We start from the raw sequence: 17,492 nt of genomic DNA on the forward strand, positions 1-17,492 counted from the left end.
CTACATCCTCATATTAATTAACAATAAGTCTAGGTAAAAATGATTGATGTGATCTTCTCGTGAGATAGATTTATCGGGTTCAAACTTGGGAAATAACCTTTTAGGTCATCTAGGGAGGTCATGGAGTGGAGGTTAAAGATTCAATTCCTCTTGGCACATCCACTTTGGATAGAAATTTATAGCCAGCAAATTATCTATATAGGGCTTCTCAATGTCATCCTCAAAATCAAAGTCATTAAGAATGCTTGAATGATAAGGATTATGTATCTAAATGACCATGCACCTTTAGGTAATCACTCCTACCACCAAATCAACTATTGACAGGGTAAAATGAATTGACAATAATCAAGGATTTTCTTTCTAGTATGAGGTCCTATTTATACCTCACATTGTTTGGGGTAAGATACCTGCCAAGATTTTAGTCAGTGACCATTATTAGTTTTCAATAATGTTGTCATATATGAGGGATTTCCATAGTAGGAGTATGTGGATTCTAAATTAAAACTAATTGAATTCACTAATATGAAAATAATCTATGCTAGCTAGAAATTAAGAGATAGATAAGAAACAGGAAGAAATGAGCCAATAAATAGACAATGACACAGTAAAAGAAATAATTATCTAAAATCTAGGACAACAATGAGTGTCTAACATACTAGGAAAACTCTAGAATAGTCAATATGTTGATATAATAAGTTCTCATACAACGAAACCTATAGAATTTAAATAGTAAGCTTGTGAGAGACACTATCTAATTCACATAATAGTTCATAACCTAGAAATATGTATCTCACAAGGTACACACATACGTGAACTATTCATGAATAGTTAGAAAAAAAAACAATATGCATGTCAAAATACTACTCTAGCAATGGTCTTCAAGGCTTCTTAATATTAAAGCAATGAATGTAGAAGTACCAACCTCCTATCTCTAGTATGCAAGTATCTCAACAAAATTCAAAATTTTGCAACCTCTCCTACTAATAGTTCTACAATATTTATAGCTTAAATTAGTAAATCCCCCCTATGATTGTTTTCTTTGGGGTTAGTTACAACTTTTAGCTTCTTACAAATTACAAATATAATGAAGGAAAATATTTAAAACTCTCAAAACTTAGCTCGACATTTGTTTTAATCTAGTTGGATATTTAATTGGGAATTTCATGATTCCATGAAGACAAAACACCTAGAATTCATAGTATCATGTAATCACTTTAGCTCTACCAAGTGGCAATCTCTCTATGCTAATATGGTCTTCTAAGGTATTATAGGAGAGGATTGGAATTTTCTTATTTCGTGAGACAAGATAGCATGAGCTCAAGGTTATTTGTTTCTTTGAGAGGTTTACAAGATGTTGACCCAAGCTATCTTTAGTGTGCTTATTAATGAAGGAACTAAAATAAAATTCTCTTATGTGCAACAACTCCTCTAATTCCTTACTTATTATTCACTCGGCCTGATCTCTTCTTAGTTTTTTGAGCTTGTTGAAAGTTATCCATTAGGACATATGTAGGTATCTTATACAATTAAAGGTTCCTTATTTGATTTATGTATTTTATTAGCCTAATATATTCTATATTTGGTTCCTCTGTAGGAAGATCCTCTCTCTGAAATAGTCGATATGCTTCAAACCATATATATCCCAGAACCCTTGGTTAGCTAAGTTATCATGTTCAATTTGTATAATGACTCATTAAATAAAGTTTAGTATGCTGATCTCATGGACACACATGTGCTTCTTCTATGAAACAAAAAAAAAAATTAGGAACCTATTATGAAAACTAGTTTACAATTCTATATGAAAAAAACTAGGGGATTTGGTTATGGGATGACTATTTCTATATACATGTATTAGACTTCAATGGTGAGGATAAAGGAAAGACTAATAGATGATGATTGGAAGAAGTCTTCATCACTATAATTAAAACAAGTTCATCATCTTGACTAAGGTGTCTATTTATTCTCTTGAGTAAAATATTCCTTATATAACTAAGAAAAAACAATTAGGGGTTTTAGGCATAAAAGCATTAGTTCATGTACCTAGTATTGAAAGTAGATAATGAATAAAAAGTTATTCAAAGAACTGAGTTGAAATCACTAGAATTTCCTCTAACATGAAATGTTGTATGCTATAACTTGAAAAATCCTAGAGAGCTAAGGAAATAGAAATTGAGTGTTACTAAACTAGGATAAAAGAGTTTCTAAGCTTCTTTGCATCAATTATTCCAATGAAATTCTTTGAATTTTCTTTCACCTTCAGTAAACTCATGAGTTAGACAAAGAAAATGTTAATAAAATCCACCTTGGGAGAAATAGAAAACATGGCTTTAATGTGAAGCTCAAGGAGGCGTTGTATCACTATGACGAGGCTTAATGATGCATTATAAGGAGGACGGGAGGAAACAAGGTGGACTAAAAAGAGACAAAATAATGTTATGGCATTAGAATAAGGGTCATTTTGGCATTACAGTGCAATTCCAAGGCTTAATGGACTGCCATAGGGGTTAAGGAAGGGAGGAAAATCAAGTTATAACATCAAGTTTAAGGTTCTAACATTTCCTTGAGGCTAAATAAGGAACTATAACACTACATGGATGCTCAAGAGGGCACTATGGTAGCTTGACAGAGAAATAAGATAAGGGAGAGGTTTAAGAGGGGGCTTTATCCAAGGTCTATAACATTACCTTGAGGCTCATATGAGAACTATAGCAATGGATGTAGGATTAGTAGATCACTGAGGAGGCTCATGGAGGAACAAAATTCCCCTCGAATAACAAGTCTAAGGGTGATATCCTAGAGTTTGGTTATACTTTTTGGTGAAATTAGGGTTCATTTTGATGAAAAAAGGATGCTCAATCGAGAAATTTTAAGCACTCAATCGAGCAATTTTTCAGCGCTCGATCAATTTGCTTATGTGCTTAAAAATAACTCGATCGAGCATATAAAAAAACGCTTGATAGTGTCATTTTCTAACCTGAGTTAAAGGCTCAATCAAGCTATATTTTTTGATCAAGTGTTATTTCTCATTAAAAAACCCTAGTTGTTACTTGTGCAAGTCATTTTTCTTAGACTAAAAGAGGAAAAGGAGTTTGACGGAATATTTCTATGTTTGACCAAGATGGAGGAACTCAATCTAGCTACCCATCAACCCCATCAATGACCCATAGGCTTAAGCCGAGGTACTTTCCTTGTCATTTTTTTTTCTACAAAAAATAATCACAAAAACAATGATGAATAGCATAAAAAACCCACCAAGAAAACCCTTGAAAACCATAAAAACAACCTAGAAAAAAACCAAGAAAACCCTTGAAGACAAAAAACAACTTAGAAAACCACCAAGAAAACCCTTGAAAAGCACAAAAAAAGCTATAATTTAGGTTTTAATTATTAGTTTTTCATTTCATTATATACGTTATATACAATGGTAACATGTTTACTATAAATATTTTATATGGTAAAAACTTTATTTTTTAACTATTTTACGTTTTAATTTTTTTTAGGAATTTAGTGAAATAAATTTGCAATAAAATTTTTATTTTTTGTTATTAAAAATGAATTTTAAATTTCGAACAATTTTGATTTGAAATATGCCCAATTTTTTTTCAAAACAAAAAACAATTAAACTATAACCAATAAATAAATAAATTAGGAGCTTTAAATTGAAATAATGAATATGGTTTCTCATAGTGAACCTCTATTAAATCAAATAATAAATATATTTCATTTTTTCGTTTTCATTTAAATTTAAAAAAATTTATATTTTAAATATCTGTTAATAATAAATATAGTAATTTATTTTATAAAATTAATTTTACTTAAATAAAATGTTAATTGGATTAAAAGTCCAAAAATGAAAATCTTTTTATTTAATTAAATATATTAACCATATATATACATATATATATATATATATATATATATATATATATATATATATATATATATATATATATATATATATATATATATATATATATATATATATATATATATATATATATATATATATATATATATATATATGCACGCGCGCACACACACACATATATATATAACATTTTACATAGTTTTATAACTATTTAACATAATGTGTTCTTCAAAATAACGTAATGTGGGTGATGTTCAACAAACTTTTAAGGCTCGAGTTCATCTATAAACTGTGATTTTCCTTAAAATTTCCATTACTCATAATTGTAGAATTATTTAATATAATGATATGAAAAACTCTCTCTTAGTTCCCATCTTTATTAAATTTATTATTCGAATAATGATTTTGTAACTTACACTTCCTATATTTTTATTTAACTATATAACACAACATATATATATATATATATATATATATATATATATATATATATATATATAAGTTTAATTTTCAACAATGCATCATTGATACATACATTAAATCCATGATGAAAAGTATATTTAAATTGAATATACAAGCATTATGACTCTTTTCTAATTTGTACCATATTGTTTCATTATGTAGTGTGTCGTACCAGAAACATTGCCTTCATGTACTTGCACCTAGTACATGTCATGTGTCAAAACCAAACATTATAAGAACTTTCCTTATGGAGTATTTGGTTGGCATGAAGTTTTATTAGTTTTTCAAATAAGTTTATATCATGTTTTTACATATATTTACATATTCCTACCCTATGAATAAAATGCATTATTTATAAATGGGAAAGAGTGTAAGTTATATTAGATCACATTTTTCTCTTGTATTTACATGGAACTCAATACTTTGGCTGATAATTTATCAAAAAAGACACTCTATTTAGTTTAGGAATTTAGCCTAGATTATTCTACTTAAATTTATAAATGGTTTTCTTGTCAACATTATTTCTATGTCAACATTTTTTTCCTGGATTAATTTATATGTATTATATGTAATTTGTAGATCCATCTCCCATATGCCCCTAATTGCAACCCATCATAGTGTCAAGGGATCTGTTATAAATGGGCAGGCTAGATCATGTAGCCATATTAGAGTGTATGTTCAACTCATAGATCTTCCCTCTGACACCAGCCGGGGTGTCAAAGGCAATGTTTCTGTCTCTATTGATGATCTTGCTATGGATGGTGGACCTTCTTCACATGTTGTAGGTATACATATTGAATTTTAAATCCTTTTTAAACTTTATGTGTTTATGTCTTGAAATTTTCTTTAATTTCTAAATCATCTTCAATTGATGTTTTTGAATTTAATGTATATGTTATTATGCTTCTAGTTTGTTATATATATTAAATTATGTTTATGATTTGCATACCCTTAGCAAGGTGATGACGAGGATAAGACGAGGATAAAAGTGCAGTGTTGATCCTTCTGTGGAATGACATTATATCCAGTATCACAGTTGAGGATGTTAGGTCCTAACAGACATGGATCAAATGAGATCTAGATAAAATATCTGCTAGTTCACCTACTAGGTGTGGTTTGTCTCTAATGTTGGATAACATCAACAAGTTGATTGAGACATACCAAAGGGCAGGCCGACAAATCCACCTCCTATATTCTATACATAGGATTAGGATGCTAGAGGTTAGAGGCTTGCATACTTGGACAGTGGTGAAAGATGTCACCAAGAACATTGATATTGGTGGGGAGTTGTTTGAAATCCCTCCAGACTTTCGTGCTAGACATGTTGGTCCAATTCTACTAAAATATTTTAAGAATGTTGATGCAACCCCTTTTGTTTATGATCGATTCGTTGGAGCTTGGGGATAGTTCCACCGCCATGACTAGGTCCCCATTTACTTTGCAAATAATATATATGTGAAGTTTGTGCTACATATAAGGTTGGATTACACCAACACAAGATCTAAGCTTTATGGACCTAGCTTGGGACATAGTTATGAACGTGTCGGGGCTCATAGGTACCCTACACATATATAACCACCTTTTAGATTGTTTCCATGACCATATCGAAGCGTGGTATTGTTGACTGAGCTATAGTAGTCATCACAGCTTGGCACTAAGACTAGGTATACCACTGCAAATAACATGTAAAGGACATTGGTCATTGCACATGCCACTTTTCATGGAGAGACGATCAGACCACCTTCATTTCCTCATGGCCCACCAATTGCATTATATGATGATTCATATCTTGAGAGTCTAGGACATGAACAAATTTTTTCATATGCATGTACATGTCGTGATACCATCTATGACACTTAGAGGGTGCACAGCCCACATGACACATAATATGCACATATATACGAAAATTTTGACTCTTATCATCAAATTATACATTTTTTATATTAATAAGTTCATATGATATTGTGTTTATATTAATAATTTCATGATAACATGCATTCATAGCCCAACTACACAGATGAGCTTTTGAGGTCATTTGAGGGGGGAGTTCACTAGCCAAAGCATCATGCTCTAGTGCATGTTTCCATGACTCTACCTCCTCCACCTCCACCTCCACCTCATAACACTCATGGACTAACAGTTGAGGTGAATTTTTATTCCTAAGATTTAAAAATTTTCTTTTTTTAAGTCACATGTATGCATGCTAACTAATTCATAGATTAATTATAATTTGTCTTTGTCATTGTGTACATAGACCCAGATGTAGAAGGGTGTCGATGTTGGAGTTATGTGGACCTGTGCATGGGATGTTGGGTATGGAAGAATTGAGCCATATATATGGGAGCACCAAACCAAGATTGATCAAACCCTCATCCCACCTGACTTCCATTTTGATGCAGGAATCAATTGTTGCAAGAAAATCTCAAACAATCAGCCCTGTGTTTGTTATCTCCTGTATAATCCAACATTTTTGCGACTCTCATATTTCCACCCTTTTAACAACTGAACACTAATATTTCCCCTTCTTAATAGAACCGCTCACGATTCTCCTTAGATCACAACATAAATGATCCAACGATCCATAATGTATCACATAATCGCAATCACTATAGTTTGAAGCCCTTTTTCCTTTAACAATGAAGTGTTGCGATGCAATGGATCGTAATCGCATATCGCAGTGTTTCCATAGCTAGGGTTCTGATAATACACAATACTTCTTGCGATGTGATATTTCGCAATCGCACTTCGCAACTCCCTGAGATCGTGATTCGACCACTCCTATCTATTTGCGATGCGATATTACATTGCTCGCATATCGCAATTCTTTGAGGCTTCAGGTTCACCCCTTCTGAACAAATATTTGCGATGTAATATAAGTGATCCAATGGTTGGTATGGTTTCACACCGTTGGTTCGAACTTGGATCAACATTTTAGATCTTAAGTGCTCAACACTATTAATAATACAAAAGCCTATGATTCCTATTAACTCTATGTTTTATATTGTGAATCATAAAAAATAGAGAAATACTCGATTCTGTTCTGAATACAAATAAACAAAGGAAAATGAGAGATTCCACAAATCTAATGTATAATCACACACATCATCAATATATAATCATACACACGACATCAATTATTCATTATAGTAATGGTTACAGAGTCTTGCCTTTTTCTCTATTACAGCGATTAAAAGACCTCTACTTCAATCTGGAAATCCACACTCTATTACTTGACTCTCAATTCACTCAATCCTCTCTCTCTGCCCATCCATCTACATTAAATTATTTTTATTTTTATCAATCCAATCTTGTCTAACAACTCAATCCCTATTCTTAAACATTCTAACATTCAAATCACTATTTTCTAGCTATATTACACACCTACGCTAACAACTTATCTTTGAATCTAAAATAAGACAATTTCTACTTATTACAATAATGAAATACAACTCATTTCTTGAGAGATCCAATCCTCTCGGTAAAAATTGACTTTTGACCACTCAGGTCAGTCAAATTCAACTTGTTTAGCAACAACATGTGAGCAGACATTCACATTGCTAGCTAAGTCCATATGCTCCTGCATCAGACTCCCAGGGAAGAAAAGAATCATCCTTCAGACTTCCAGGGCTTACTCCATACTTCTGCAACTTTGTTGTTGTCAACCAGCTAGCATCCTCCATTGGTTGTCCTTTCCATTTGACTAGATATTGAAAATAAGTCTATCCTCTAGTTCTTCTGCATACTCTTTTCTCTAAAATAGCTTCAACTTCTTTCTTAACAATCTTTGGAATTTGTTCTTCCCAGTTCAAGGTTTGAATTTCATCTTCTATAGTTTCCTCCTGTAGCTCTGTCTCTGTCCCTTTGTATGGATACAAATCTACAATATTGAAAATAGGTGATATTCCAATCCCTTCTAGCAATTCAATTTCATAGGAATTAGCTAAAAACTTTCTTACAATTCTACATGGTCCTATCTTTTTCATTTTTAGTTTATTGTAAGTCTTAGCAGGAAATCTTTCTTTTCTCAAATATACCATCACTAAATCCCCCATTTGGAATTATTTCTCTCTTCTTTTCATATCCACTCTCTGTTTTTATTTACCACTACTTTCCTGCAATCTGCCTTTGACATCTTCTTGTATTCTTTTCATCTGTTCTGCAAACTCTTCACCTTTTACACTTTTTGTTCCCTATTTACCCAAATTTCTGAGCTCATACACACCTCTTGGATTCATTCCAAAAATAATCTAAAATGGACTCATTCCAGTACTTCAATTTGGAGTGTCATTATAAGAAAATTCAGCTTAAGCTAGTGCTAAATCCCACTACTTAGGATTTTGATACACTAGACTTCTCAATTTGTTTCCCAAGCTCATGTTTACTACTTCAGTCTGTCCATTTGTTTGAGGGTTCTATGATGAACTGAAACTGAGGTTAGCTCCTAGTTTCTTCCAAAGAGTTCTCCAGAAATGTCCTACACACTTTGTATCTCTATCAGACACAATACTTATAGGCAATCCATGTAATCTTACAATTTCTGAAAAAAAAAATATTAGCGATATGTGTTGCATCACTAGTCTTCTTACAAGAAATGAAATGTGCCATCTTGGAAAAATATATCTACCACAACATAAATGGAATCATTCCCTCTTTGAGTTTTAGGTAATCCAAAAACAAAATCCATGCTAACTGCATCCCACAGCCGGTCTAGTATTGGCAATGGCTGATACAATCATGTGTTATGACTTCTCCCCTTAGCATGCTGACATATCCTGCACTTCTCAGCAAATATCTTAATATCAGTTTTCATTTTTGGCCAATAATAAAAAGCATTCACCTGAGCAAAGGTTTTATCTTGTCCAAAGTGACCAGATAATCCTCCACTATGTTTTTCCTTTATTATGTTTTCCCTCATAGAACATTTGGGAATACACAACTTGTTGCCTTTAAACAATAAGCCTCCTTGGATGAGATAATCTAACCATTGACTTTTGTTATGGACTATTTGATTTTGAACTGCCGTATAGATATCTTTGAAATCTTCATCATCTTTGTACATTTCAATCATTTCTTCAAATCCTACAACACCAACTTTGAATTCTTGCACAATAAAACTTACCCTGCTCAATGCATCAACGACTTTATTCAACTTACCACTTGTTTGCTTTATCAAAAAAGTAAAGCTCTGCAAAGATTCTACCCACTTGGCATGTTTCTGGTTCAATTTTGGCTGGTTATTTATGAACTGCAATGCATGATTGTTTGAATATAATATGAATTCCTTTGGCAGAAAATAATGTCTCCATTTTTTCAAGGCTTGCACAATAGCGTAAAACTCTTATCGTAAGAAGAATACTTCTTCTTCACTTCATTCAATTTCTCACTAAAGTATGCTATTGGTGTTTGTTCCTAACTCATAACTGCACCAACTACAACTCTGCTAGCATCTGTTTCAACTTGAAATACCTTTTCAAAATCAGGCAAAGTTAAAATTGGCTCCTATGTGATTTTCCTCTTCAGCAATTTAAAATTCTTGTCTGATGCTTCTGTCTGTTAGTGTTAGTGTCTTCACACTACCATCAGTGACCAAAATCTGCTCTTTCTCATTTCATAGTAGGATTCCCATACTGATGAGTTTGCATTCCATTAGGTCATGGATTCACTGATGGTAGGGTTTACTTCAATTTTCCCTCACAATCTGTACTTTCTGATCCTCTTCTATATATTTTAGTCATGGCTCATGTTCCCTTTGCAATTCATTTCATTAGGTCTTAGGGTTTGCTCTCATTAGGTTTTAGGGTCCCACCATGGTCAAATCCAATAATTACATGCCAATAATGATTAGCAAGGACATGAGGAGGCCAATAATGATTAGGAAAGCCATAATTTATCATTTTGAAAGCCTAAGTTTTGAGGTGAAAACAGGTTATTTTGTTTTTATCTCCATTAATGATGTAATTTTATGTTTTCATATGTAATATTGGTTCCCAGGATCTCCTAAACATCTTGTGATGTTGCCAAGAACCTGACATTGCAAAGGATCAGGTTATCATGAGCAAAAATCCACTGGCAAAAGCAAAAGAGAACAAGCACTAAACCCTAATTTCCTCTCCCACTGAGCTAGGGTTGGCTATGGGATCAGAGATATCTGAGTAGAGGAGACATAAGGGATATTAGAAAGTATGAGGCCATTCCATATCATCAAACATCAGGTCTCCATCATTTGTCGAGAAGTCATTCCAAGGAACAAGCCATTCACCATACATAAGGGACAATTTTTTTTCAAACTGTGTTTCTGAGCAAGAAAAGATGAATTTGAAAATATTGAGAGAAGTTTTTTTTCATAATAGACCCAGGAAGAAAAACCTCCTTCATTTTGTATACAAGTCTCATGGGTTTAGAGAAATTTCAAAAATACAGTTGCTACAAGAGAGTTGATGCACTTATGGAGTGACCTTGGGAAAATCAAAATTTCGCCTAGCTAAGGTGACCAAATGAATTTCATGATGAGTCAAATGATAACTAGACACAAATATATTTCCAATGAGCTATCATGAGCTCAATTTGGAGTTCAGGGAGACCTCCAAATATTGACTGAAATAACACTCTGCATTTTGGTAGCCTCATTCTGCACATTTTGACCAGTCTTGGGAGATTGGCCTTTTGATACGGTAAATGAACTCCAAATTGAAACATTCAAGATGTTCTGGAAATTAGACTCGAAAAGATTTCCAATGAGCTATCCCAAACCCAATTTTGACATCGGGAAGGCAGTCAAAGGTCATCATGAAGTGGCATTATGCTTAGGGAAGGAGGCACTATGCTTAGGGCAAGGCACTACACTTAGGGAGTTTTTTGCTAGTGTATTTTTGAACGGGTGTTGTGCTTAGAAAGTGGCACTGTGCTCTAGGTAGTGGTGCTGCACTTAGGCCAGCCAACCAAAAAATGCTCCCAAACTTCAAATTTATGCCAATCTCCTCCAATTCCACACTTGGCAAGTAAGTATTATTCCTCTCCTTCCAATTTAGTTTGCATATGTAAATATTTTCATAAGTTTCCACTCTCTATATAAAACCCTAACTTTCACTATAAAACCCTAGTTCTTTGGTTTTCCCCACCACTCACCTCATAAATAAACCCTTATCCCCACCACTGTTATCACATTCTACCACTCATTTATGACTCCCTAAACCCCCTCCTTCTTATGTTTTTCCCATAGCTTCACTCACACCCATTCCTCCAAGCCATTGCATATACCATTCATCCCATACATTGTCCAAACTGTGCAAACTAAGAGAGTTAACTAAAACATGGACAAAGGAAGTGATTTTGAGTATGATGAAGAGACAGCCAGTGATAGTTCTGTGGAGAGACATAGGCAGAGAAAGCCTCATAAGGGAGGAAAAATCATAAGAGAAGAGCCCACTAGTTTAAGAGAATTGCAAGCTTGCCCACTTATAGTCTCTTGTTTCAGACACCATGGATGTTTTGAATTCTATGAACTAGTTGAAAGAGCTGAGTTTCATAATGAGCTTGCTAGAATTTTTGTGGCTCACTTGCATAACTATGAAGTGACATTGGCTGGAGTAACTTTCACAATATCACCATCTATTATTTCAGAGGGCCAACAGAGATAACCAAATGATGAGGCACATGGCCTATCACTACAGGACACGGAACAAAATTTGCAACATGAGAATGAAGAGGATGAAAGCTAGGTTGAGGAGAGCCTTAGAGGGCAAGAAAGAGCAAGATAGACTCAAAATGTTGGCTGAAGCCTCTTTGGCCAACCAAAGCACTTGATGGTGGTGCTCCATGCCAAATTTGGGCAAATTTTGAGAAGTTTTTGTATTTTTGAAATTTTGAAATTCACAACACAAAAAATTTGTCTAGAAGCAGCGTTGTGCTTTTTCCTGGGGCATCCATTAGAGAAAAAGTTGAAATTTTTGGATTCATATGATTAGTACATGCACCCTGGAAATTTTTAGAAGTTTTGGAGCAGATCTAGTTCACCAAAAGGTCCAAAAACTACCAAAAAAGGACCTTTCTGCCTCTTTTTGGAGAAGTCTTGGGAGATTCAATTTTTGAGGGGGGAAAATGACCTCAAAATTCAAAAATTATAGGTTTTCTAGAAACTAGACTTGAAGACCTTTCTAATGAGCTATCATGAGCTCAATTTGGCTAAGGGAAAGGCCTCCAAAATCATGTGGAAATTGGCGTTGTGCTTAGGACCAGTGGCGCTGCACTTAGGGCCATTTTGCTCAGGGAACTAAAATTCGTCTGTTTTGATTGTGAATTTGATTTCTCTCTCCTCATGGATGATTTCACTAATTTAATTGATGACATGGCATGTAAATATAATGGTAAAATAGTGTTAGAGGGTAGATTCATTAGTTAGAGGTGTCATTTTTTGGATTCAACTGCGTTAAGTAAGTCATTCACGTATGACCATTTCCATGAGAGGTAGTCGTAACTGACTAATTTCTCATGATTTTTGAATAGTTCACTTAGCACTCATTGCATCGGGTGATGCTCACAGGGGTGAAGAAGTGAGATTGAAACTAGTGAAATGAATCACATAGCATCAATCATCACTTCCGGGGCTTGCACCTGGTAACCAGGACTTCCCGGGAGGTCACCCATCCTAGATCGCCTCTGGCTCAAGCGTGCTTAACTGTGGAGTCATGAGGCACAATACTTGCTAAGGTTTTGCAAATGGGGTAGCAAGATAAGTGGGATTGATTGTGGGGAAAACTCCACAGTTAAGAGCGCTTGAGCCAGAGGCGATCTGGGATGGGTGACCTCCTGGGAAGTCTTGGTTACTGGGTGCAAGCCTCGGAAGTGATGATTTATGCTATGTGATTCATTTCACTAGTTTCAATCCCACTTCTTCACCCCTGTGAGCATCACCCGATGCAATGAGTGCTAAGTGAACTATTCAAAAATCATGAGAAATTAGTCAGTTACGACTACCTCTCATGGAAATGGTCATACGTGAATAACTTACTTAACGCAGTTGAATCCCAAAAATGATATCTAATATAATGCACTACGTAAACCCCCATACTTAGTTAGAGGTAGTTTTGTGGCAAATGAATCAGTTTCACCTCTTTTAGAGGCAAGTTGTTTGACTGCCTATATTCCAGTTCTTTGTTGGGAAATGGTTGAAATAGCCCATATTCTCATGGATTTGACCCCTGAAGGTTAGGATGAATAGTTTAGATGTCTATATTATGTGCTTTCTTGGTCATTTGGTGAGTTTGGATTCAGCTAGATGCTCATGTACTGAACACACATCACTTTGTAGCAGTTTTGGTAGGAAACTAATAAAGTTGCAGCGGTTTTTATGGGATCCCTGTCGTATGGCCTTTAGAATGTGTTTCTTATTTTTTAATTATGTTCTCATCTTATTTATGTATGCATATTTCATATAATTTCTTTTGATTGGTTTTTTTCAAGTTAGATAGGTGGAATACATTAGGTTTTAATGCTCTGCCTTGGGAAAACACTAGTATTTCATGTATTTTATGTTGTTTAAGAAGGATTCATGACTTTCTCATGCCCTTCTTAGATCCTTACCAGTCTAGCATTTCACCCCATCAAGCCTAAGGTGTTGAAGCTCATACCTACCTTGCCCCATAGAACACCCTACAATTTTGACTTAGTTTCCCAAACCCAAATTGCCCAGCTCCTCCTGATTTGGAAAAAAAACCAACAACTTCAATAAAAACCCTCAAGATACTATACCTAGCATAAATTCTTGTTATTGATCCAATCATCTTGACCAAGATCCATAAGGAGATACCCCTCTCCCGGTCTAGTAGGGCTAGCTACCAAGTTAAGCTTGGTTTGTGGTTACGCTAGAATTGCCTCCATTCAGCCTAAGGTCAATCTAGGCGATAACATAGTGGTGACCATAATGGGGAACATAGTTTTATAATGGAGACCATACTTGGAAATGTAGTTTTATGTTCTTCAGTAAAATGTATCAAATTTAGATCTGATTGTTGATGGTGGACAATGATCAGACATTGAAAGGCTAAAATCATTCACCTGGCGACTCCAAATTAGTTTCAAGATCAGATCCAAGGACTCCACAGGAGGATGAAATTGACCAGTAGAAACATGAAAGGGAAATATGGAAAGATCAGGTATTCAAGTTGGAATTTCATCCAAGACATTATGTTCTTTGTTATAAATTATTTCTTCTCTTTTCCCGAGAATGTTAAGATGGCTTTACAAAGTATACTGTATTTGAGAAAAGATCCTAGACCTGCATTTGATTCTTTCCCTTTGAAGATTGAGAATACAAATTATTCCCATGCCTTTGATCTTGATCAAGACCCTTCTTCTGAATCTTATGATGACTATCTTCAAATTGATGAGCCTCAAGAGACCAAGACTGATTCTACACCTTCTGTACATATTCCTATACCTTGTAAAATTCCGAATAGATACAAGCCTCTGATTTTACCTCCTATATCCCATGCTTTCCCTAAAAATCATTACCTATATCTACCAAGATTTGATGGTGACTATGAAAGCATCAATGTTGAGAGACATGTACTGAATTTTGAGTCTTTTCTTGACCTTTTTTAAGTTGATGAAGAGGATGTCAGTATTAGGATTTTTTCCCTTTCTTTGCAAGGAAAAGTCAAGAGTTGGTTCAAAACCCTACTTGATGCGAGCATCTCAGATTTCCAGTTGTTCATCAAAGTTTTCCTCGAAAAATGGGTGGTCAGACAGAACCCTTTCTTGATTCTAGAAGAATATAACCAGTTGAAAAGACTGCCAAGGGAGACAGTACAATAGTTTTATACCAGATTTAACCAAGTTTATTGTTCGATGCCTATTAATATAAGAACTCCTCCTGGATCTGCTCTCTTGCATTATCTAGAAACCTTTTGTTGGGTCCCTATAATACTAGTGATTACCCCATTACTATTGTAGTTATACCCCTTATTTATATTGTTGTGCCCCTATTACCCCCATATTGTTATTTCTGTGCCCCTTAGAATCTCTCTATTGTTATTTTTGTGGCTTTATATTATTATTGTTAGGTCGGCTGGATTATATTGTGACTCCTTAGACTCCTATATATAGAAAGGAGGTTTTGTCATTTGTATCATCCAAGAATTGTTCATTTATGTAATGTAAAGGAGGTTGCCCCCTCGAAGAGGCTGAATTTTAAGGCATTGATCTTTCTTTTCTACCTTTTCTTGAGCTGGTTTCATAACATTTGGTATCAGAGCTTTGGATTCTAGGGTTTCACTGCGCCAAACAGGTCATCATGGCATTTTCGCTATAACGTTTTTTATGTGACGTTTCAGAAGTCGCAAAAAAAACCCATTTGAGAAGACATCACGCTGAACCTTGGGTCCGAATTTCAGAGCATTTCGCCTGATATTTTCAGAGATATGATCTGAGGAAGTTGGTCTTTTGCAGATTCCTGAATTACATTCAAAACAGGTGACCTGGGGAAAATCGTCATAACTTTATTTCTGAGCATCGGATTGAAATTTCGTAAAAAGGTCACTGCGGGAGATTGTGCATAACTATTTCTTGGAGAATCCAATTTGGATCAGACTAGTGGCATTGGAAAGAGGACATAGAAGTCTACTACAGGTCACAGTTTCAGAACTGGATGATTTGAAATTACAGAGATACATCAGATTCAATATCAGGCTTCTACAAAGTAAAAAAAAGGTGTGTAGTTTTATTTTTTATTTTTGCATAAGCTTGGTTTGAAGGAATTCAAAGGGCATAGTAAAGCATTATTATCGGTAACTGATGCCCCGAGGAAAGAAAATGCAAACACCTAGTAAGGAACCTGAATGCTCTAGCATGATTCATGAAGAAGAGGAAGAAATGCTACATGATATATCAAAATTACAAGAACAAGTGCAACAAATGTCACGCTCACAAAAGCTAACAGATGCTAAGATAAATAGTGTGGAATCTAAGATAAATGGCATGGAATCTAAGATAAAGGGCATGGAAGCTAAAATGGATGATCTGAAGACAGATTTGAGGACAGATTTGAAGACAGACATGGCAGATTTGAAGACAGATTTGACAAATTTTCTATAAGAAATACTTACTAATGGTGAAAAGGTTGTAAAGGAAACTCATGATGTGAACAAAAGAAATGTTAATCATGATTCCATAGACTCTAATGTTGGATCGAAGACCCACCATGTTCCAAAAATCGATATGAGGAATTTTGATGGCAAGGATCCCGCCACATGGATATTACAGATGGAGCAGTTCTTCGATCTCAATAATGTGCAAAACACACAAAAGGTACGTATGGCAACTTTATATTTGGAACCAAATCAGTTTGTATGGTATCAATGGCTTTGCTCTCGTAAACAATTTATCACTTGGGCAATTTTTACGGAAGAATTGATAGCACATTATGAGGATACAAAAAGCAACACTTTTTTTAGCCAATTGATAAGTCTCAAACAAAAGGGTTCAATAATGGAGCACATTGAGGAGTTTCAAAAATTGAACATAAGGGTAAAATATATTCCAAAGGAGCATAGGATTGATGTGTTCATAGGGTCTTTAAAGGATAATATCCAACATGATGTGCGCCTTTGGGAACCTGATTCATTAGAGAAGGCATTCAGGTTAGCAAAAAAAATGGAAAGCAAAATTATGGCAACTAGGAAGCATACCATTCACAACTATAAAGACGGAAGTATTGTTGCTCATAGTCTTCCACAACCTACAAGGTTGACACCACAACAATTGGAAGAAAAAATAGCAAAAGGGCTTTGTTACAATTGTGATAGAAAATACACAAAAGGTCATAAGTGTGCTGAGAAGAAATTATTCTACATAGATTGTGAAGAGGAAGAAGAAAAGGAGCAATAAAGGTCAAAAGAAGGGGATATATTCCGGGAACAAAGCCTAGATGAAGAACAAATAAATCCGACCATATCTTGTAATGCATTGGCGGGAATTACCACTCCTCAAACCATCAAGATAGAAGGACAAATCAAGAAGAAAAAGGTAATAGTGTTGATTGATTCAGGAAGCACCCACAATTTTATTCATTGTAGGGTAGCAAAAGAATTGAATTGCTTCCTATATCCAGCACCAGAGTGTCAAGTGATGATTGCAAATGGAGGAACAATAAATTGTTCTGGAAAGT

Source organism: Pinus tabuliformis, chromosome J (assembly GCF_031772625.1).
Source record: "Pinus tabuliformis cultivar Carrire ecotype Pingquan chromosome J, CPIR1, whole genome shotgun sequence".
Taxonomy (NCBI): Eukaryota; Viridiplantae; Streptophyta; class Pinopsida; order Pinales; family Pinaceae; genus Pinus; species Pinus tabuliformis.